Source organism: Mangifera indica, chromosome 13 (genome assembly GCF_011075055.1).
Source record: "Mangifera indica cultivar Alphonso chromosome 13, CATAS_Mindica_2.1, whole genome shotgun sequence".
NCBI lineage: Eukaryota > Viridiplantae > Streptophyta > Magnoliopsida > Sapindales > Anacardiaceae > Mangifera > Mangifera indica.
This window is the reverse complement of record NC_058149.1, coordinates 3,378,961-3,403,629: the sequence shown is the minus strand read 5'-3', so window position 1 is coordinate 3,403,629 and position 24,669 is coordinate 3,378,961. Positions and strand designations below refer to the sequence as shown.

At 31.5% G+C, this 24,669-nt stretch overlaps 2 long non-coding RNA genes and 3 pseudogenes across 3 annotated transcripts; 3 read left to right on the top strand and 2 right to left on the bottom strand.

Annotated features, from left to right (window-relative positions):
- Nucleotides 1-5,088: 5,088 nt before the first annotated feature.
- LOC123193940 lies at nucleotides 5,089-6,195 on the top strand (annotated as a pseudogene).
- Nucleotides 6,196-8,891: 2,696 nt separating this feature from the next.
- On the bottom strand, nucleotides 8,892-9,537 carry LOC123193949. Its single transcript, XR_006497177.1, has 2 exons — nucleotides 9,339-9,537; nucleotides 8,892-9,242 (listed from the first exon to the last, which is right to left on the bottom strand). It is a non-coding gene; the product is annotated as an uncharacterized LOC123193949 (long non-coding RNA).
- On the top strand, nucleotides 9,239-10,100 carry LOC123193948. Of its 2 annotated transcripts, none has more exons than XR_006497176.1 (2): nucleotides 9,239-9,391; nucleotides 9,535-10,100. It is a non-coding gene; the product is annotated as an uncharacterized LOC123193948 (long non-coding RNA). The 2 variants fall into 2 exon arrangements; XR_006497175.1 differs by having other exon boundaries at nucleotides 9,239-9,400.
- Nucleotides 10,101-14,725: 4,625 nt separating this feature from the next.
- On the bottom strand, nucleotides 14,726-21,512 carry LOC123193945 (annotated as a pseudogene).
- Nucleotides 21,513-23,194: 1,682 nt separating this feature from the next.
- LOC123193939 lies at nucleotides 23,195-24,280 on the top strand (annotated as a pseudogene).
- The last annotated feature ends 389 nt before the right edge of the window (nucleotides 24,281-24,669 follow it).

Below are 24,669 nucleotides of genomic sequence, written 5' to 3'. Positions count from 1 at the left end.
TAGATTAGATGCCTGATTATACAGACAATATCACAAGTTTAGACTGAGTCGAATCGAGGTTGAATGTTAACAATCTTAAAGTTAGTGTCACACATTTAGATAGTCACCAACTATATGCGTAAGTGACGATAATCATGAAGACAATAAGGCTAGATACTTATGAGATGCATTATGCACTCAGCGCTATAACCACCCGATTCAATTCAAGTGTGCATGGTAAAGATATGGTTTTAGATATTCCTCACATGATCAGCAGGATACACCATATATGTACTCTAGGTAAGGGCCATCTTCAGATGGTTAGTTAGCACTTTTGATCAGCTTATGGGATAAAGGAATAAACTGCTATCAAAGATTTTTCTATGTGATTAGGGTGTCCCAGTTAGTTAACCTAATAGGCTGTTTAGTGTATGCATAAGGCATAATAGTAGCTTTCACCAGGGCATTATACCAATTCTAGCTTGGGTTTTCTTAGTTTTCATAGATGATTCATATGAAGGTACCGAGGTATCATAGTGTGACCATATTTAGCTTGCAAATGAACACAAATTTTACCATCAGTTTATTCATATCAGTTTTGAGTGTCGAAAAGTCACCACTTACTAAATTTTACTCACATATTTCATTTTATATGTTTTACGAGTAGAAGTGAGTAACGAAGTAGACAGAGGATCTAGCAGTCCAACGAGTAGTTGTACAAAGGAGAAGGGCGCTTGTCATATTTCAATTTTTTGTCAAACATATATATATTATTATTATTACTATTATTTTCATACATAATGATTACTCATGATTTATACAATTATTTTATATCAAAGATTTTCAGATACTTATTATTTTATAAGTTTTGCTTAATAAAACAGTTATTTTTATTACGTCACCTTTTTACATGTTTTATGATACATTAATGATTTTAAATAGTTAAATTGTGTATGTCTCTTTAGGTCACATTTCTATTAGGGGTATGTATCTGAAGATTAATGTTATAATCTATCACTTAAGTACTCTTTTGGGAAACAATATTAACCACATTCTCACATAACCAATAATGAGATCATCAGATCCAGTAGAAACAACTCGATCATTATTCTTTGGATTCTTTCTTGCTTGCCTATCATCACCTTTGTTGCTTTTGTTCTCTCTTTTCCACTTGTAGTAAAATTTTTTGATATGCCCATTTTTGTCACAATGATGACACTTAAGATTCTTGTACTTTGATCTTGACTTGCTTCGGCTTTTATCTCTAAAAGTCTGATCTACATGTTTGTTTCTCCCCTTATTTTTGGAAACCAAAACATCTTACTACAATGATGATCCCTAAGACTTTCTTCTCACCTCCTTATTTAAGATAGCATTCTTGACAAATTTCAAAGAAACAATCCTTTTTGGAGCTAAATTGCCAAGTAAGACACGAAAAGTTTCCTAACTATCCGAAAGAGCTACAATTAGCCATAACCCAATAACTTCATCATCAAATTTAATATTCATGTCAAACAACTAATCAACAATCCTTTGAAACTTATTCAAGTAATCTTCCATAGACGTTCTTTCACTTTATTTCAATTGCATCATCTTCTTAGGAAAGAATAACTTGTTGTTACCCAATTTTGAAGCATACAAAGATTCAAGTTTATTCCACAAAGAACGAGCATGTGTCTCATTGCAAATATGATTGTAAACATTATTGCCTAATGAAACTACACACTTGTTCATGCTCAAATGTCTACTATAAGATTCGGGCTTCTCAAAAGCAAATACAAAAAGATGCAACATTTTCACAAATAAAAGATCTTTCATCTTATTCTTCCATATATGATAATTGGTGTTATTCAAACAAATCATCTTGTTGAAGTTCAATTCCATTATTCAATCAAGTTAATCAATCACAATAGAAACCAAGACTCTGACACCACTTGTTGGGAAAAAAAATTAAACTAGAAATACTAAAATCAAACTCTCTCTTACTTTATTGAACTATATGACAACAAACAATCAACCAAAATATAATTTTATCACATCAAACAATCAAAAACAAATATCGTAGAAAAGAAACCATAATTTAACATGGAAACCTCTTCATTGTGAAGAGTAAAACTATAGGGTCTTGTCTAAATAAAGTGATCCACTATATCAAAAAATTAGTATACTATTTTTAGCGTGTGAATGAGTACACCACTCTCCAAAGCAACAAAACAAAAAAAAAAAACACAACTGCAAAAACATAATAAATATTATAGCCAACTCAAATGCCTATATCTCATATTACATGCAAAAAAAAAAAAAAAAAAAACAAATCTTCACCGTCCAAAATATGACACTAGATGTGCCTAAGTATTGTCAAAATTTCATAGCAATCCAACGGTAGAAAAAAGATAAAAGACTTTTTTTCTAAGAGCCACTTAAACAAAACTGTATCAGACAACCAATCACGTTTCAGCACAGATAACTATTTACTTGAAAATCAAACCGCGATCTTCATCTTTCAAAATGAAGAATGATGAGTCTTATACTATCAATCTAAAAAATTAGAGTAATCTAACAGTGAAAATGAGAGAACAAGAAAATCTCCTATAGACGTGCACTAAAAATCCAAGACAACTTTTTTGTCTCTTCTTCTCTCTTCTCTTTATTATGACTTTAGTACATTATTTATAAATATATGTTGAACTTTTATTTTGATCTAATTTATGAATATTATAAGTCGGGTTTTTTTATTAAATAAATTTAGGTTTCTACAGACGTGAAATGTTAAGGAATATTAATCAAGATTCCAACTCTTCTTTTCTTCTTTCATTTATTTGTTGTGTTTTAGTAGGCACTTAAATAATGTTATTCTAGGAAAATAAATTATTTTAGTTTGAGAAAAATATATTTTCCAATTGATAATATCATACATTTTTTACAATATGAATGAACAATTCAAACAATTAAATTCTTCAGCCACCAAAATTTTATAATGCAAATCAATTCATTTTATATTGTCATAAATTTATTTTATGTTGTTCAATGCCATGTAAAAAGGGAAGTCATCTTATTTTATTTATTAAATGTTAATAAATATAATTGAAGAAATTATTTGTATAATTTGGGACGACAAAGATTATTAAAGGATTTACCAATTTTTTTTTTTGTTTCTCTTTTCAAGTAAAGAAAATTAAGATATTTAATTATTAGGCCAAAGGACTTGTTCCCACCTAAGGTTTGGTGTAATTCCAAAGTCTCATCTACTAATTCCAAAGGCCAAAGGACCATCTTCGATAACCAAAGAGATATCTTTGTCAACGAAGAGATGTCATCTCTTCATTGACTCTTCGTTGACAAAGACGAAGAGGCAATATCTCTTCATTGTCATCTCTTCTTCTCTGTTAACAAAAAGACATCGTCTTTTCGTCAACAGAGACGTAAATGCGTTGTCTCTTCATCTTTGCCAACGAAAAGACAATGTCTCTTCATCAACGTCCATGAAGAGAAGACAAAGATCTCCAGAGAATAGATAAAACTTTAATTTTTTAATAAATAACAGTTTTACCCCTAATTTTAGTCGAGATTTTTAACAAAAATTGGGTTATATGTGAGTGTTTGAGTTTTTGAAACCCTATAAGTATGTATTTATACTATTGAAATCTGACAAGTGTATATTTATCTTTATATTAAAACTTTAAAAGGAATAAAATCAAACCTATTCCCCCATTAGCCTATCCCATACCTTTTTCCTACAAAATCAAAACATTCTCTTTTTCACTTATTTGATTTGAAAATCTAAACATTTATTATTTTAATGTAAAGTTAATGTAAATAAACCATTTCAATGACTGCATTAACTATAAAACAACAAAAAAAATCTACAAGAATTTATAAAATAACAAAGGTATATTGAATTTGAGAGACTACGTTTCTAAAATTAAGGATGAGGATAAAATGAATGTGAATTTAGAGTTTTGACGAAAAAAGGATAATAAAAAATAGAAATTAAAAATATATAACCGGTTTAAGAAATTACGAAAATAATTATTTTTCTTTTTCTTTTTGTATTCTTCCTAATATATCGTGGGGTGTGGTTAATAATTTAAATTAGAGAAGCTATTGGTGTCTTTAGTTAAGATTAATTATTAATTAATTAGAACCTTTTTGTTAATTCTTTATATCATATTTTACTTTAAAAATACGACTTTAATACATTTTAGTCCAGACGATTTAGCCAAGGAAGTTACATCCAATAAATTCTACAAGGGGCATTAAAATTTTATCACTTTCAATTGTTAATTTTTTTATTAAATGTCTAACTGACAATTTTGTTAAAAATTAAAATTCCTTTGTATAAGAAGAATATAAAAACTGCTAATTTCGAAATATATTGGATTTCATAAAAACATTTTACTAATAATGATAGTTAAGGACTTAAGTGTTGTTTAAAAATATCACTGGATTTTACATATTTGAACAAAGGTTCAGGGACCAAAAGGGCAAAAAAAGGCAAATGACTATTTCCCACCCAAGGTTTCTTATAATGACAATTTCTCTTCAAAAGATCAATTTTTTCCCCCATCATTTAATTCTATTAGTAAAAATGTTAAATTTTTCTAGAAATTATTGTTTTATCTTTTTATTAAATTTTGACTTTCTAAAACCTATGGGTGAAAATTTGTCATTTCAGCAAACTTGGTTGAGTTAGAGACTTTTGGCAAAAAACAAAAAAAAAATACAAACCCAATATGAAAGAGCTTTGCACTTTAATGAATAATGATTGAATGCTCATTTCTCTCAAGTTTCGTAATTCGTTTGTTCGCTCCTTCTTTTATTTCATTTGGTTAATTTATTTACGCGTATGGTGAACTAAAATCATCATCAAATGGTCCATATAATAATTTATTTGTAAATTAATCAATTGATTTTTGTGGTTTATTATGATCACAACTCATAGCGAGAGCCCGCTATATTCACAGCTCATATTTTTTTCTCTCCATCAATTTCAAGACCCACCAGGATCCTTCAATACGCGCTATTAGCTTTCCCTTCTTTTGTCAATTGATCAACTACTACTACCACTTTGGTTTCCTCCTATATAAACCCTTCTCATTATTCATCAGATCCAACAAAATACAAAGCATCATCAGCTCAATCCATGGCTTCTTCTTCCACCAGAATGCTAGTTATTTTTATGGTTGTTAGCTCTTTCATGCTTGGTTCTGCTAATTTCTATCAGAATTTTGATATAACTTGGGGAGATGGTCGTGCGCAAATTCTCAACAATGGTGATCTTCTCACTCTCTCTCTGGACAAAGCCTCAGGCTCAGGTTTTCAATCCAAGAAAGAGTATCTATTCGCAAAAATCGATATGCAACTCAAGCTTGTCCCTGGAAATTCCGCAGGCACAGTTACTGCCTACTATGTAAGTTGCCTTTGTTGTTAAAAATATATTGAAGTACTATTATTATCATCAAATCCTGACGCATAGAATTATTTGTAATGCAGTTAAAATAAGCAGGCTCAGCTTGGGATGAAATAGACTTTGAATTCCTGGGAAATTTAAGTAGTGATCCTTATACTCATCACACTAACGTGTTTAGCCAAGGCAAAGGTGACAGAGAGCAACAGTTCCACCTCTGGTTTGACCCTACTGCTGCTTTTCACACCTATTCAATTCTCTGGAACCCTCAACGTATTATGTAAGTTTCCACTTATTCAATAATGATTACGTTTCTTCTTTGACCAGAAACTTGTTCATTCTTAAGTAACGTGTTCATTTTCCTTTTCAGCTTCTATGTTGATGGCACGCCCATTAGAGAGTTCAAGAACTCAGAGTCAGTCGGTGTTCCCTATCTCAAAAGCCAGCCCATGAGGATTTACTCCAGTCTCTGGAACGCTGACGACTGGGCCACCAGAGGCGGGCTCATCAAAACCGACTGGTCTCAAGCTCCATTCACAGCTTCTTACAGAAACTACAATGCCATTAATGCTTGCGTCTGGTCTTCAAGTTCAGGATCCTCTTCCTGCAACTCAAATTGGGGTAATAGCAACGCCTGGCTTTGGGAGGAACTGGATGACACAAGCCAACAGACACTCAACTGGGTGCAGGAGAATTACATGATTTATGACTATTGCAAGGACACAAAACGTTTCCCCCAAGGCCTTCCTGCAGAATGTGCACTCAATAACTCATCCTAGACCTAGATGCAGGAAAACCAATTTTTTTTTTTTTTTAAATTTGATGTCGTTAATTGTTTTTTGATGTTGCAATTCTTTCAATTCTTTTTTTTTTTTAATTTTTTGTGTAGTCAAACAATATGTGTATTATTTTTTATGAAACAAAATAAATGCAGACTATATATTTTAGGGAAATTATAAAAAATGGCCAAAATACCCTCCCACTAAGCAAAAATACCCAAAGTCACTATTTTCAAACAAAAATGCCCAAATTCACTATTCTTAGCAAAAATGCCCATGATTTTTTTCTAAAATACCAAAATTACCCTTCCCCTCATTTATATAAACCCTCCTCACTCATTATGAGGGGTTAAATGAAATTTTATTAAAATTAGGGTGACATTTTGGTATTAAACATTATAAGAGTATTATAAATTTCTCAATGAAATTGTAGAAATAGATAATTGAGGGGTTAAATGAAATGTTATTAAAATTGAGGGGTATTTTGATATTAAACATTGTAATATAAATGAAATTTTAGGTTTTGTTGAATTTCATAGTTTTATGATATATAGACTCGTATTTTCCAGATTTCTGAAGAATTGTTCAATTGTTGTCATTCTAGGGTATTTTAACTTTTAGAATTCGAATTTTAGTTCTATTTTTTCAAACTTCACCGTTTTACGATATATCGACTCGTATTTTCCAGATTTTCGAAGAATTTTTTGATTGTTGCCATTCTAGGGTATTTCAACTTTTAGAATTCGAATTTCAGTTCTGTTTTTTTGAATTTCACCATTTTATGATATATCGACTCGTATTTTTCAGATTTTCGAAGAATTTTTAGATTGTTTCCATTCTAGGGTATTTCAACTTTTAGAATTCGAATTTCAGTTCTGTTTTTTTGAATTTCACCGTTTTACGATATATCGATTCGTATTTTCTACATTTTCAAAGAATTTTTTGATTGTTGCCATTCTAGGGTATTTCAACTTTTAGAATTCGAATTTCAGTTCTGTTTTTTTTAATTTCACTGTTTTACGATATATCGATTCGTATTTTTCAAATTTTTGAAGAATTTTTTTATTGTTGCTATTCTAGGGTATTTCAACTTTTAAAATTCAAATTTCAGTTTCGTTTTTTCTAGAATTCGAATTTCAGTTCCGTTTTTTTGAATCTCATCGTTTTACAATATATCGACTCGTATTTTTCAGATTTTTGAAAAAAATTTTGATTGTTGCCATTCTAGGGTATTTCAAATTTTAGAATTCGAATTTTAATTCTGTTTTTTCAAATTTTACCGTTTTAGGATATATAGACTCGAATAACATGTTATGAATAAATAGATATATTGAAATACTCTAGAATATCAATAATCAAAAAATTACTTGAAAATCTAAAAAACAGATCTAAATTTATAAAACTACATATTCAAATAGCTTATGAACGAGAAAACTGAAAAATCGATTAAAAATTTCATAATTACATCATAAAACGTGTCTAAAAAAGCACATCATAATTACAAATATCAAATTTGAAAATTACATATGAAATAAGTCTAGTCTGTTCATAAACAAACTCAATCATAAAAACCGAAAATCCTAAATTTGATAAAATAATAAAATTGCATAATACATATTGAAACAGTTTTATTTTAGCCTCCAAATTCAGTGCAACTGGCAAAGTAGGTTGTCGTTATAGAGCTCGAAACGAGCTTCACATTGATATATTATAGGCCCCATAACACCTCCCGGATAAAAAATTATGGTTGTTTAAAGTCTGTCTCATTTAAACCCTATAGTTTTAAAAACGTTAATTTCCATGCAACAGCCCATTGTCACGTGGCAAATTTCAAAAAAAGTCTACAGTGGAATGAGGACTCTCACACAACTCCCTAATATTTTGAAAACACTAAGTAAGCCCCCTAACCCACTGTCAACAGTGGGAGAAATCGTCCGACAGTGGGAAACACTATTCCCACTGTCGGACTACCGAATGTTTCGGAAGGGATTTTTGGCCAAAATTCATCGTTTCGGCCTCCAATTTCAACACAGATCAAATCTACATAGACTATAACACAAAACCCCTCAACCAATTCAACAAAATCAACCAAGAATCAAAATATTTCAAGCATTGTTCAAAATCGAAACCCTAAAAGCTAAACCATAAAATCTCACTCAAATCTCAATAATATGAACAATAACTTGATGCAAACGAGATGACGAAAGATATTCTAACGTGTTGTGCCACTTTCGGTTGCCGAAAACCACGAAAATCATCGAAAATCTAGCCGACAATGCGATGACAGTGGGACAGGGGAAATTTCAAATTTTTCGTGTTTTTGAACAGTGATTTCACAGTGAGGATAGTGGAAATTTGCTGGGTTTATATATGGGCAGTTTCGATATTTCAGAAAAGTTGAGCATTTTTGCTTTAATCTGAATTTTTTGGACAATTTCGCTTAAACCCCCTTACTTTTACCTATTTTTTATAATTTCCCTATATTTTATATTTTAGCTAAGGCCGGTTGACTTGTTCTCACCTAAAGTTTGATATTTATTCATCAATTGTTAATATTAATAAAATTTGTTAAATTTAAAGATATAACTATTATTTAATTTATATTATTTTAAAAAATAATATTTTATTTTATTTTTATCTAAAATTTTAAAATTAATATTATTTTATTTTAAATTTTAAAAAGTTATATTTACCCCCCAAGGGTTTGCATTTTCTTTCTTCTCTTCTCAACTGGAGTTCGGCCAATAGCCCATGAGAATGTCTTTAGCCCATCTTCGAAATTGACGAAAACAAAAGGGAGAACTGTTGTCTGCTCGGCGTCCGAAAAGAGCAACCAAAGATCTCCTGAAAATAGATGGGAGAAAGGTCTTCTGCTCGGCGTTCAAAAAGACAAAAAGATGGCATCCGAAAATGTCGTCTCTCGGCATCAAATGAAAAGACAAAAAGACGAAGATGAAGGATGTTTGACATTTTGTTTTCAGGCGATGTTCAGACGCCCTTCATCTTTAAGTCATTTGTTATTCACCGATTTGACGCCATGTTTCCACTGATTCATTTGTCTTCAGGAGGCGAGAATTCTGTCAATACCGTTAATGAATTCTGTCAATACTAAGACTATCAACTCTTACTGTTAATGAATTCTGTCAATACTAAGACTGAAAACGACAATTTACCCAACGCCAAGCCTCAGTCAATCTTGTATCTATGCCAATCGGTTTTATCAATGGTGGGAAATGTAAAGGCACGCATTTGTATTTGCTTGATTTTTCAAAAATTTCTCTTTCTTTCTGCATTCCAAATTCTTCATTTGCTTCACACTTTCTATCTTCTCTCTGTGATTTCTTTTTTTTTTTTTAAATCTGTTTTTAGTTAATAAAAAGCCAATCAATTCCACAAAACCCAACTGCAAAACCTCAAATTATCGTGACAGAGGAACGACGACGTGGTGGACGACGGGTATCAAAGATCGAAGGATGATGGTCAGGCGACTGTGGTGGTGGTCGGAGAGGCAACAACGACTGCACAGATGGAGCTGGATGTGGCGTCCAGAAACCAGAGATCATCTGGGGCAGGTGGATCATCTGGGGAACATGAACTTGCTCTTCCAGCAGCTACGGCAAGAAGCAAACACAGAAATCATAGATTGGAAGAGAATGGAGTTGTGCTTTTAGATTTTATATTTGAATTGGGATAGAAGTTGTATTGGTTTTCGCTTATGATTGCTGGAGATTGGTTGAATTCTGTGGGTGTTTGATTTCGGCAATTTCAGCTGTGGGCAGTTTGTGGTTGTGTGTGTTGAATATCATGTGAGGATTTGCCCACCTTGTGTTTGATTGTTTGCCTGGCTGAGCTGGGTTTTGTTTGGTACGTGAATCCTGAAAAGACAATTATCTTATCTACTTTACATGCATGGATAAAAATAATATTAAATTATATGATAATATATATATAAATATGTATAAAATTATATATATAAAATAAGTACTTATAATATTATTTATATTGGATATAATTGTTTTCTATGGTGGGATATATGCTGTAACAATTGATAATAAAATGGGGATATTCAATGTGAGATTTTCGGTTGTGAAATTAACTAATTTAACCTTTCTTGTAATTATATTATACAATCTTAATTCACTTTTTATGAATTATATGGATATAATAAAGACTCAAACTTTATATTCATTTTACTTTCGCTTAATAGTAGCATGAACAATACCCTATCTAGGCCTAGTTGTCAATTTTGTAAATAGTATCTATAAATAGTATTTATAAATAGTATCACATCTACTCACCTACTTGTCTATCTGTGAACTCATGAATAATATCATGTCTATATGTGTACAATATCCCAAGAATAATGCTTATGAATAATGTTCATTAATAGTATTATGTCTACCTGCCTATCTCTTAATAGTATATGTAAAAAATGTTTATAAATAATACCATGTGCTACTCGCTTACCCTTGAATCATCTATTTTCTTTGAAAAAGTTGTAGTATTTTGTTTTGTAGAGTTATTTTAGTTTTGTAGTCAATGAATGTAACTAAAATTAGCGGTGGATTTGAGGGTTTCTTTATTTATCTTGAGAAGGCCATTTTACTAGGTTGTGGAAGAGTGAAGGGAAAAGGATGATGGTCAAGCGACTGTGGTGGCGGTAGACGTTAATAATTTGGGTGGCCAAGCTTCGTTTATTCTTGACCTTGGCCATGGGTGGGATGAGCTTGAAGATCTTAACACCATAGCATTGATGAGAAGAAACAAATCAATTACATAAATTATTAATTTAAATTATAGTAATGTATGTGAGTATTTTTGTTATAACAGTTAAAGGGTAAATTAGTTAATTATTTTTAAAATAATAAAATTAGATGATAATTGAATATTTAAATTTTTAAAACTTAACACGTGAGTTTGTCAATATATCAATCCTGGTCAGGAATTAGTTTTTGATCTATTATTAAATTGAGAAGATAGTTATGGGTCAAAGAGGTTGACCACTGTGGTTGAAAACCAGTGTATGTAAAATTGAATTTAATAAAAAGAAAAAAATTCATTCGATTTTCAGTATTTAATTTAGTACTAAAAAAAATATATTATTATATAATTATATAATTCTAATTAAAAAAATAAAATTACATAATAATATATTTATTTAAAGAAATTAATTAATTTAACCTTTCATTTAATTATACTATACAATCTTAATTCACCTTTTTATGAATTACATAGATATAAGACAGACTAAAACTTTATATTCATTTTACTTTTACGTAATAGCAGCGTGAACAATTCCCGTGAAGAGCACTTGTCTATCCATGCCTATTTGTTAGTTTTGTAAACAATATCTATAAATAGTTTTATAAATAGTATCACATCTATTCAGAGACTCCACACCTATTTGTTTATCTGTGAATAATGTTTATAAATAATATTCATAAACAATATCACGTTTATCCACTTATATGTGAATAGTATCTCATGAGCAATGCCTGTGAAAAATATTTATAAATAGTATTGTGCCTATCTGCCTACCTCTTAATAGTACATGTAAAAGAAAAAGGTTTATAAATTGTATCATATGCTACTCGCTTACCCTTGATTAGTATTTATAAATAGTATCATGCTTACCCACCGATTTTCTTTAAAAAAATCATAGTATTTTGTTTTAATATAAAAAACTAGACATTTTTTCATTTTAATGCAAATAAATTATTCCTATAACTAAATTAACTTATGAAATGAAAAAGAATTTGCCCTAAAAGCCTCCACCAAAGAAGCTCTCTTCACTACCATAAGTAATAATATCTTTCAACTAAATCTTGTCAACTGGTTTCTTCTTCAAGATTAATTTGTGGACTAGATAGAGCCATGAAAGAAAGCATGCATGCATCCTTGTTAAGTTTTCGTTTATTTTTGCTTTTGCTTTTGTTAAGTTGAGGAGGACTTTGCTGCTTCAACAATTTCTACCTTCATGCTATGAAATGTTAAGGAATATTAATCAAGATTCCAACTCTTCTTTTCTTCTTTCATTTATTTATTGTGTTTTAGTCGGCACTTAATTAATGTTATTCTAGGAAAATAAATTATTTGAGTTTGAGAAAAATATATTTTTCCAATTGATAATATCATACATTTTTTACAATATGAATGAACAATTCAAACAATTAAATTCTTCAACCACCAAAATTTTATAATGCAAATCAATTCATTTTATATTGTCATAAATTTATTTTATGTTGTTCTATACCATGTAAAAAGGGAGGTCATCTTATTTTATTTATTAAATGTTAATAAATATAATTGAAGAAATTATTTGTAGAATTTAGGAAAACGACAAAGATTATTAAAGGATTTACCAATTTTTTGTTTTTCGTTTCTCTTTTTAAGTAAAGAAAATTAAGATATTTAATTATTAGGCCAAAGTACTTGTTCTCACCCAAGGTCTGATGTAATTCCAAAGTTTCATCTGCTAATATTCAAAAACTCAAACACTCACTTATAAGTCAATTTCTAACAAAGATTGTTTAGGGATTTACCAATTTTTTGTTTTTAGTTTCCCTTTTTAAGTAAAAAAAATAAAGATCTTTAATTATTAGGCCAAAAGACTTGTTCCAACCCAAGGTTTGATGTAATTCTAAAGTTCCACTTGCTAATTTTTAAAAACTCAAACACCCATTTTTGAGCAAATTTCTGACAAAGATTGTTAAGGAATTTACCTTTTTTTGGTTTTAGGTTTCCTTTTGTAAGTGAAGAAAATTAAGATCTTTAATTATTAGGCCAATAGACTTGCTCTCACCCAACGTTTGATGTAATTCCAAAGTCCTATCTATTAACTTTTAAAAACCCAAATATCTATTCATGAGCCAATTTCTGACAAAGATTATTAAGAGATTTACCAATTTTTTTGTTTTTGGTTCCGCTTTTTGAGTAAAGAAAATTAAGATATTTAATTATTAGGCGAAAAGACTTGTTCCCACCCAAGGTTTGATATAATTCCAAAGTCTTACCTGCTAACCTTCAAAAACCAAAATACTCACTCATAAACTAATTTCTATTAAAAATCTTAGTTAGGATTAGAGGTAAAATTGTTATTTAATAAAAAATTTTAAAAAATTAAAGTTTTATCACATTTTACCCTCTAAGTTTAAAAATCTAACAATTTTCCTCTACCTATAGTTTAAAAAACGAATATTTCCTCGCTAAAGTTTGTAGTTTTCCCTTACTGTTGCTCCTCCAATGATTGAAGTGGACCAATCTCCATATCGGCACTTCTCCCTCTCTTAGACAATGACGAATCATCAATCAATTGGAGGTGCACCAATGATTCGTCAACATGTAGATGAAACAAGTTTGTGTGTCACACAGATCTGTTTCTTCCAACTGATCTGTGCATGATAAATTTGTGTATTGCACAGATTCGTCTTCATGCCAACAAATCGTCAGCCCACCTCTGGTTAGTCGATGATTCGTCATCTTTCGGGAGAGAGAGGAGCATCAGTATGGAGGATGGCTAGTTTCAGTCACCGAAGGAGAAGTTGCAAGGGGAAAGTACAAACCCTAGGGGGAAATGTTCAAATGTTCATTTTTCAAACTTTAGGTTGGAAAAAATTGTTAGATTTTTAAATCTAAGGGGTAAAATGTGATAAAGCTTTCATTTTTAAAAAGTTTTTAATTAAATGATGATTATTGAAATTTTTAACAAAAATTGGTTCATATATAGATGTCTGGGTTTTTGAAAGTTGGTGGGTAGGACTTTTGGGTTACATCAAACCTTGTGTGGAAACAAGTCTTTTGGCCTAATTATCAACTCAAATTACATTACTTAGTATTGAAATATGGTTAATAGTTACAGGTGATTAATTAAGTCCTTTTATTGCTCATAATAATAATAAAAAAAGGTTAAATTTTTTAGTTTTTGGTATTTCATTTCAATGTGAATTTAATCTATTGCTATTCACCCTTGGGGTGGAAGCCAGAACAGGAGGTTTTATCAAGAGATAAAATTTTCGTTCAAACTACCTGTCGAAGCAATCAACTAAGATGTGGACAGTTGAAGGAATGATAAAAATTGTTAAAAGAAAAAAGGTTGCACAGCTATATCTAGGTCAACCTAGCCCAGCCACCGTCATAGAATCTAGGAGTGATACCATTTAGATCCGTGGGTTTTTGAAAGTTACACTAACACCCCTATATCAAATTGACTAGTTGAACTCCTAAAGATACGAAGCTTGAAAATTTTTTGAAGCAGTTGTGTCAAATTATAACATTAAACCATAATTGATACTTTGGGACAATTTCCGATCTAGAAAGATTTTTAACTTTAATATACGTAAAACATCAATATAACTCTTAAATTTTTACATTGACTTTCTTAATTTTCATTATGTTTTATTCACTCCTTCATATTTTACCGATTTCAAACTATGACCTCACTAATTGTTTCTTATTCCACCACTACTTTGGGATGAAATTTATCTATAATCATGACTAGATTTTCTCATTGCATAGTTCTATAAATGAAGACAGTAATACAACTGCCTTACAACGAGACTTTAAGATATCAAAGAATGAAAGAATTGGCCTTTACTAGTTACAATGACTACAACAAACTGTGATTTCATTAGGTTGAACTGCATTCTGGTGGGAGGCCCTGGGGAAATCTCTTTGTGTCTCTACAATAATCGTATATCATGTAGTTCTTCTGAACCCATTTCAGGCTTTCCTGACTAGTTGAGTCAAGGTCTTGAGTGAGCCAGGCACCATTTCTGGATGAAGATGAAGGTTTTTTTGAATTGCAGGAAGATTTTCCATTAGACCAAACACAAGCATTAGCTTTGAAGTTTCTGTAAGAAGCAGTGAAAAGAGCTTCAGTACAGCTTGTCTTCACAAGTCCACCTCTGGTAGCCCATTCATCAGCGTTCCAGAGTGAAGAGTATATTCTCATTGGCTGATTCTTTGGGAATGGAACACCTATTGACTCTAAGTTCTTGAACTCTCTTATGGGAATTCCATCCACAGATAAGCTGAAATTACAAACAAAGAGATTTGTAAGTTTAAACAGAATAAGAAAAACAACTAAACAATATAACAGATTTTAGTTAGAGTGCAGAAACTAAATAGCTAGAATACTCACACAATGTGCTGGGGATTCCAGAGAATGGAATAGGTATGAAAATCAGCAGTTGGGTCAAACCAGAGATAGAATTGTTGTTCTCTGTTGCCCTTGCCTTGGCTGAACACATTAGTATGAACAATGTAAGGATCACCACTCAAATTTCCCAAGAATTCGAAGTCAATTTCATCCCATGTAGACCCTTTTGAAGACAACTGCAAATTTTACTTTACATTTAGTAACATAAAATGATCTTTCATGTTTAAAACTAGAGGACTCAATATAATTAACAACTTACATAATAAGCAGTGACAGTGCCAGCAGAGTTTCATAAAAGCTCTTCTTTCCATGTTATATCAAAAATCATTCATTTCACTTATGTTATATACTTTTATCATAGTTATTTTTAATATAACATTTTAGATGATTAAATTGAAAGTCCATAAAAAACTAAAGATAAAAAATCAGTACAAATAATCCCAAAAACATAAACAGTTAAACAATACCAAAAAAAAGAAAAAGAAAACAAAATTTGATTAAAATAAATGCCAATACTTTGAAATTAAAATAATAAATTTATATATGAACCAATTAACAGCTTATAATTTTGTTTTGCTTGTAACAAGATATATTCTTAGTAATTAAATTTCTCATTACCAACTAATGAGCACAATTCAGAGCCTTACATGTGTTAGATTACAATAATGATGCTTAAGATATGTTATTAAACCATAATAACCACTATAGTGATATAAATTGAATGTAGAGAGAGTTGGGAACAAAATGGTTTTTTAACGTGGTTTGACCTGTTGCTCAAAAGCCTATGTTCATAATTATGCGATTAAGAGTTTCAGGATACTACTCCAACCAAGTAAATACCAAGATTACAAAGGAATGCCCCATAGGGGACTAGAAAACGGAGGGATACATTCATAAAGATTGTTGGGTTTGAGGCTGCCTGTCGCTAGATTTAGGATGAAACATGACCAACCCTAAGCAGGGTTGGATTCAAATTGAGTTTATTCAAGCTTAAAAACAAGCTTGGCTCAAGTGAAACCAAAATGAGATCAACTCAAGTGCTCACAAATTGGAACTAGAGCCTAAAAGTTAAATAAATTCAAGCTCAAGCTTAAACTTGAGTGGTGTTTGGCTTGTCAAGCTTAAACGTGTGTGGTTGGTTCATTTCATGCATGACTATTTAACACCTTAAAATTCCATATTTAAATACTTAATACTCTTGTGATGCACTTGAGAGTGTTATAAGTTTCACCTGTTTGGTGTGGTTAGTTCAATCATAAATAGGTGATTTGACTTAAATAAGATTTTCTCATTAACAAAAAAAAATCGGTCTTGGTAGGTTTATGAAATAAAAACTTGAAAAACTCAATAGGATGCGATGGACAAATGGTTGTCATTGATAAAAGCATGGAAATGAGAAGAAGATGGACTAAGGTTGTTAAGGGCTTGTGATTAGATATGAGCATTGGATGAGGGAAGAGCGAGGGTGCAACAAAGGAGCCAAACACACACATACGCACGTGAATGCACCAGCTTAAGCAAATCAGATTTCCTAGAAGATAGATGACTCTTGAATGAAACCCTTCTTTGTTTCCCAGCTAAACAATGTGCACACCTATCCAACCTTGGACGTTTCACTTCAGGTAATAGATTCTTCTTTGTCAAATAGTCAAACCTCTTTTCACCCATGTGACTAAGTCTTCGATGTTATAGTCTTAACAAATTTTCATCTTTTATCACATTCATTGTGCCTTTAGCACTAGAGGCTTCCATCAAGTATAAACTAGAACATTTATTACCACAAGCCATCATAAGAGAACCTTTGTTGAGCTTCCACTAACTCTCACCAAAAGTGTTGCAATAACCCTCATCATTAAGCGTACTAGTCGAAATAAAATTCAAATGAATCTTAGGTACATGTCGTATATCCCTAAGTGTCGATCGTGTCCCAATGCAAGTTTCCAAACAAACATCTCCTATATCAATAACATGTGCTTGACCATCATTGTGCATCCTTAACATGCCAAAGTCACCAGAAGTATAAGATGTGAAGAATTCTTTCAGGGATGTAACATAAAAAGAAGCACTACTGTTTATGTAACATCCACAGGTAAGCCCAAGGGCATTCTAGTCTTTCTTCCTTGTTTAAATTCGATGATTAATAATTTTTTAGAGGTACACGCTTATGTATGGAGGTATACAAGGTCGTTTATGGACAACAGAAAGCCAAACTTTTGGATCAGATTGTAATCACAGTGAAATCAAAAGTTGCTCTAGTTATGCAACTTCATACATGGTTTTGTTTGACCTATACACGCTTGTTTATCGTGTGCTAGAATTAAAAAAAAAATGCAATAACCTTAATTCTCTCACATTATCATTTACTGTCGTAAAAAGCAAATAGTGTGTACAAGAGAGAGAGAGTAATTTCGTTACCTAAAAGCTATCACCGATCATCAAATTCACCATAGTAGCGCCAGGGAAACATTTTCACTAGAATCTAAGTAAGTGGGATGACCCTTAGTGAGTTTAATGTGAATCCACATGTTGTAATGATAAGTTGGCTTGTTGATCTCATTATATACTCATGTATGATAGTGCTTGTTGATTTGATTAATAAGATGATATATATTTATGTTATAGTAAAAAATTGAATGCAGAGATTATGTGTTACTATGAATATATGAGTTTATATATGCTACTGTGATCAATTTAAGGTTGATTTGCTTGAATACAAATATGTATATAACTGCATCCTACGAATAAAAATTGGTAGGACTCATGAATGAGGTCTAAGAAGATTTAAATTACTTTTTTCATGTATGTTTGATTGTATAAAAAATTGATCTGGGGTGCTTAGAGTCGTCTGTATAAATGTTAGTTGTGTTGATCTGTAAAAAAAGTGATCAAAATGGTGTAGGAACCTTAGGGCACGAATTCTAAATCATGACACACAGTCATGTATGGTCTTATACACGCTCATGTGTCATTCCAGAAAATTTGAAAGTCCAAGATTCCTACTCTTGTTTTGAGGGAAGATATGTACGACTATATGGTATGGGACATACGCTTGTGTATAGCTTTTCAAAAGTGAATGGTATGTATCAGAAGACACATGGCAAGTACACATGGACCAATGTGCATGAAAGTGTGTCTAAGTCAACTCCTTATGTGTACCTACTTTATGCATGACCATGTGAGAAGTGCCACACGCTTATGTATATGGGTTAGCAGGAATATGAATGTGGATGGAAAAACACAGGACCATGTACCTCTAGCCAAAGACAAAGGACAATTAAGCAAGAAGAATAATGAGTCATCAAAGGATACAAAATTCAAGAAAGGCATAGATTAGATGCCCGATTATACGGACAACATCACAAGTTTAGATCGAGTCGAATCAAGGTTGAATGTTAACAATCTTAAGGTCAGTGTCACATATTTAGATAGTCACCAGTTATATGCATAAGTGACGATAATCATGAAGGCAATAGAGCTAAATACCCATGAGATGCATTATGCATTCAACGCTGTAACCACCCAATTCAGTTCAGGTGTGTATGGTAAGGATATGGTTTTAGATATTTCTCACATGATCAGCAGGATACACCATATATGTACTTGAGGTAGGGGCCATCTTCAGATATTTAGTTAGCACTTTTGATCAGCTTATAAGAAAAAAAAATGAGCTACTATCAATGAATTTTCTATGTGATTAGGGTGTCCCAGTTAGTTAGCCTAATAGGTTGTTTAGTGTATGCGTAAGGTATAATAGTAGCTTTCACCAGGGCATTATGCCAATTCTAGCTTGGGTCTTTTTAGTTTTCGTGGATGATCCATATAAAGGTAGCAAGGTGTCGAGTGTTACCATATTTAGCTTACAAATGAACACAAATTTTACTATCAGTTTATTCATATTAGTTTTGAGTGCCAAAAGGTCACCACTTACTAAATTTTACTCACATATTTCCTTTCGTATGTTTTGCGAGTAGAGGTGAGTAACGAGGTAGGCAGAGGATCTAGCAGTCCAACGAGTAGTTGCGCGAAGGAGAAAAATGCTTATTACTATTATTTTCATACACAGTGATTACTCGTGATTTATATAGTTATTTTATATCAAAGATTTTCAGATACTTATTATTTTATAAGTTTTGATTAATAAAGTAGTTATTTTTATTACATCAACTTTTTGCATGTTTTATGATTATGATAAAGCATTAATGATTTTAAATAGTTAAATTGTGCATGTTTCTTTAGGTCACATTTCTATCAATGGTATGTATCTGAAGATTAATGTTATAATCTATCACTTAAGTAGTCTCTTGGGAAGCAAAATTAACCACATTCTCACATAACCAATAATGAGATCATCAGATCCAATAGTAATAACTTAATCATTATTCTCTGCATTCTTCCTTGCTTGCCTGTCATCACCTTAGTTTCCTTTGTTCTCTCTTTTCCACTTGTAGTAAAATTTTTTGATTTACTCATTTTTGCCACAATGATGACACTTAAGATTCATGTACTTTGATCTTGACTTGCTTTGACTTTCATCTCTAAGGTCTAATCTTTTTGTTTGTTTCTCCCCTTATTTTGGAAACCAAAACATCTTACTACAATGATGATCCTTGAGACTTTCTTCTCACCTCCTTATTTAAGATAACATTTTTGACAAATTTCAAAGAAACAATCCCATTTGGAACTGAATTGGTAAGTGAGACACAAAAAGTTTCCTAACAATCTGAAAGAGCTTAAAGTAGCCATAACCCAATAACTTCATCATCAAATTTAATATTCATGTCAAACAACTAATCAACAATCTCTTGAAACTTATTCAAGTAATCTACCACAAAGGTTCTTTCACTTTATTTCAATTGCATCATCTTCTTAAGAAAGAATATCTTGTTGTTACTTGATTTTCAAGCATACAAAGATTCAAGTTTATTCCACAGAGAATGAGCATATGTCTCATTGCTAATATGATTGTAAACATTATCATCAACATATTGCCCAATGAAACTACACACTTGTTCATGCTCAAATGTCTACTCTAAGATTCAAGCTTCTTAGAAGCGAATACTGAAAGATGTAACACTTTCACAAACAAAAGATCTTTCATCTTATTTTTCCATATATGATAATTGGTGTCATTGAAACATATCATCTTGTTGAAGTTCAACTCCATCATTCAATCAAGTTAATCAATCACATTAGAAACTAAGGCTTTAATACCACTTGTTGGGAAAAAAACAATTAAACTAGAAATACTAAAATCAAACTCTCTCTTACCTTATTGAACTATATGACAACAAACAATCAACCAAAATATAATTTTATCACACCAAACAATCAAAAGCAAATCTAGTAGAAAAAAACACCATAATTTAACATGGAAACCTCTTCAATGTAAGAGTAAAACCATAAGGTCTTGCCTAAATAAAGTGATCCACTACATCAAAAATTAGTATACTATTTTCAACTTGCGAATGAGCACACCACTCTCCAAAGCAACAAAGCAAAAAATATCTTCACTGTCCAAAATATGACACCAGATGTGTCTAAAATATTGTCAAAATTTCATAGCAATCCAACAATAGTAAAAAGAGAAAAAGTCTTTTTTTCTAAGAGCCATCTAAACAAAATTGCACCAGACAACCAATCATATCTTAGCATAGATAACTACTTACTTGAAAATCAAACCACGATCTTAACCGTTCAAAATGAAGAATGATAAGTCTTATACTAGCAATATAAAAAATTAGAGCAATCTAACAGTTAAATTAAGAGAACAAGAAAATCTCTTATAGACGTGGACTAAAAACCCAAGACAACTTTTTTGTCTCTTCTTCTCTCTTCTCTTTGTTATGACTTTAGTAAGTTATTTATAAATATGTGTTGAACTCTTATTTTGATCTAATTTATAAATATAATAGGTAGGGCTTTTTATTAAATAAATTTAGGTTTCTCCACATAAGAAAGGACCCAAAAACCTAACATTTAGCTACATATCAATCTTGCTAAAGAGATACTCATTCTTGGACTGGAAGCCAGAACCAAAGGTTTTATCAAGAGACAAAATAAAAAGCTCTCCATTGTTAAGCATCGTAGCACGACCATCTCCCCAAGTGATATCAAAATTTTAGCTCAAGCTACTAGCAGAAGCAACCATCAAAAAATCAAATAGAAGAACCAAATGCAACATGGAAGCCATAGATGCTTCGATTGAACCTATTGAATATTGAACTTTGTATTAAATCGCAAAGTATGAAGTGCAAGGATGAATGTGTAGAGCCTCATGGCTCATACATATACTAAGAGTTTGACTACGAAAGTAAGAAAAGGAAACTCTTGGGAAGGTGAAATAGGATAATCTGTGGACAGTTGGCTTGTAGTGGAAAGGCAAACAATACAAGGGTTGTCCATATTCCACAAACGAACATGATTCAAGCAAATTGCATAAGATTTTTTGTTTTATCATTAGTTATAGGACACAGTTTTAATTTCCAACCACCACCATTAAAGACAACATGAGGCGAAGCCTATATTCAACATTTGGGGCAACTGATAACGACATTTTTAATTGAAATATTTTTTTTATTATAAAAGATTTTCCTTATCAATTGACACATTTTTAATGATTCTAATGGGTAATTGTATAATATTGGATTTAATGTTTCAACAATTTTTAATAATGGTGTTTCTTATAGAAAAATAGATTAAAAGATATTATGATACTTCAAGACACGATATTGTAGTAATGACTTGGTGAAAATGAGATTTTGAAAAAAAAAGAAAAATAGAGTAACGCTTTTAGTTTTGAGGACTTAATTGGTTATTTAGATTAGGGCAAAGGACTATTTCCCACCCAAGTTTTAGTCGAAACTCAATAATATACCCGCGGCAGTTCAAAAATTCAGTATTGTTAAAAATTATAATTCCTTTGTATAAGAACAATATAAAAACTGCTAATTTCGAAATATATTGGACTTCTGAAAAATATTTTCCTAATAATGATAAGTTAAGAACTTAAGTGTTGCTTAAAAATATCACTGGATTTTACATATTTAAACCAAATTTCAGGGACCAAAAGGAAAAAAAAAAAGCTAAATGACTATTTACCACCCAAGGTTTCTTACAATGACAAGTTCTCATCTCTTAAGTTTCAAAAGATCAATTTTTCCCCTATCATTTAATTATAGTAGTAAAAATGTTAAATTTTTCAAGAAATGGTTGTTTTACCTTTTTATTAAATTTTGACTTTCTAAAACCTAAGGGTGAAAATTTGTCATTTGAGCAAACTTGGTTGAGCTAGAGACTTTTGGCAAAAAACAAAAAAAAAAAAAAAAATACAAACCCAATAGGAAAGAGCTTTGCACTTTATGCTCATTTCCTCAAATTTCTAGAAATGTTCATGGTGATGATTTCGGTCCCCAGTAAGTTGTGAACAATCTGTAAAGAGAGCATGTGGGTGGGAACGAACCAGATTCTCTATCTCTATGAGCAGTCAGTCTAAACAAAACCACTCTTCTCTCAAGTTTCGTAATTCGTTTGGTGAATATGACATTGACAAATGAGGCGGTCCCTCCTTCTTTTATTTCATTTGGTTAATTTATTTACGCGTATGGTGAACTAAACTCATCATCAAATGGTCCACATAATAATTTATTTGTAAATTAATCAATTGACTTTTGCAGTTTATTATGATCTCAACTCATAGCGAGAGCCAGCTATATTCACAGCTCATATTTTAGTCTCCATCAATTTCAAGACCCACCAGGATCCTTCAAAACGCGCTATTAGCTTTCCCTTCTTTTGTCAATTACTAATACCACTTTGGTTTCCTCCTATATAAACCCTTCTCATTATTCATCAGATCCAACAAAATACAAAGCATCATCAGCTCAATCCATGGCTTCTTCTTCTACCAGAATGCTAGTTATTTTTATGGTTGTAGCTCTTTCATGCTTGCTTCTGCTAATTTCTATCAGAATTTTGATATAACTTGGGGAGATGGTCGTGCGCAAATTCTCAACAATGGTGAGCTTCTCACTCTCTCCCTGGATAAAGCCTCAGGCTCAGGTTTTCAATCCAAGAACGAGTATCTATTCGCAAAAATCGATATGCAACTCAAGCTTGTCCCTGGAAATTCCGCAGGCACAGTCACCGCCTACTATGTAAGTTGCTTTTGTTGTTAAAAATATATTGAAGTACTATTATTACCATCAAATCCTGACGCATAGACTTATTTGTAATGCAGTTAAAATCAGCAGGCTCAGCTTGGGATGAAATAGACTTTGAATTCCTGGGAAATTTAAGTGGTGATCCTTATACTCTTCACACTAACGTGTTTAGCCAAGGCAAAGGTGACAGAGAGCAACAGTTCCACCTCTGGTTTGACCCTACTGCTGATTTTCACACCTATTCAATTCTCTGGAATCCTCAACGTATTATGTAAGTTTCCACTTATTCAATCATGATTACGTTTCTTCTTTGATCGGAAACCTGTTCATTCTTAATTAACGTGTTCATTTTCTTTTTCAGCTTCTATGTTGATGGCACGCCTATTAGAGAGTTCAAGAACTCAGAGTCAGTTGGTGTTCCCTATCTCAAAAACCAGCCCATGAGGATTTACTCCAGTCTCTGGAACGCTGACGACTGGGCCACCAGAGGCGGGCTGATCAAAACAGACTGGTCTCAAGCTCCATTCACAGCTTCTTACAGAAACTACAATGCCATTAACGCTTGCGTCTGGTCTTCAAGTTCAGGATCCTCTTCCTGCAACTCAAATTGGGATAATAGCAACGCCTGGCTTTGGGAGGAACTGGATGACACAAGCCAACAGACACTCAACTGGGTGCAGAAGAATTACATGATTTATGATTATTGCAAGGACACAAAACGTTTCCCCCAAGGCCTTCCTGCAGAATGTGCACTCAATAACTCATCCTAGACCTAGATGCAGGAAAACCAATTTTTTTTCTTTTTAAATTTGATGTCGTTAATTGTTTTTTGATGTTGCAATTCTTTCAATTCTTTATTTTTTTTAATTTTTTGTGTAGTCAAACAATATGTGTATTATTTTTTATGAAACAAAATAAATGCAGGTTATATATTTTAGCTAAGGCCCGATGACTTGTTCTCACCTAAAGTTTGATATGTTATCAAACTTTTGTCAATAAATTTTTAAAAATTTAAATATTCATTCATCAATTGTTAATATTAATAAAATTTGTTAGATTTAAAATATAATTATTATTTAATCTATAATATTTAAAAAAAATAAAATTTTACCTTATTTTTTATTTAAAATTTTAAAATTAATAATTTTTTCTTACTGTAAGTTTTAGAAAATTATATTTTCCTTCAAA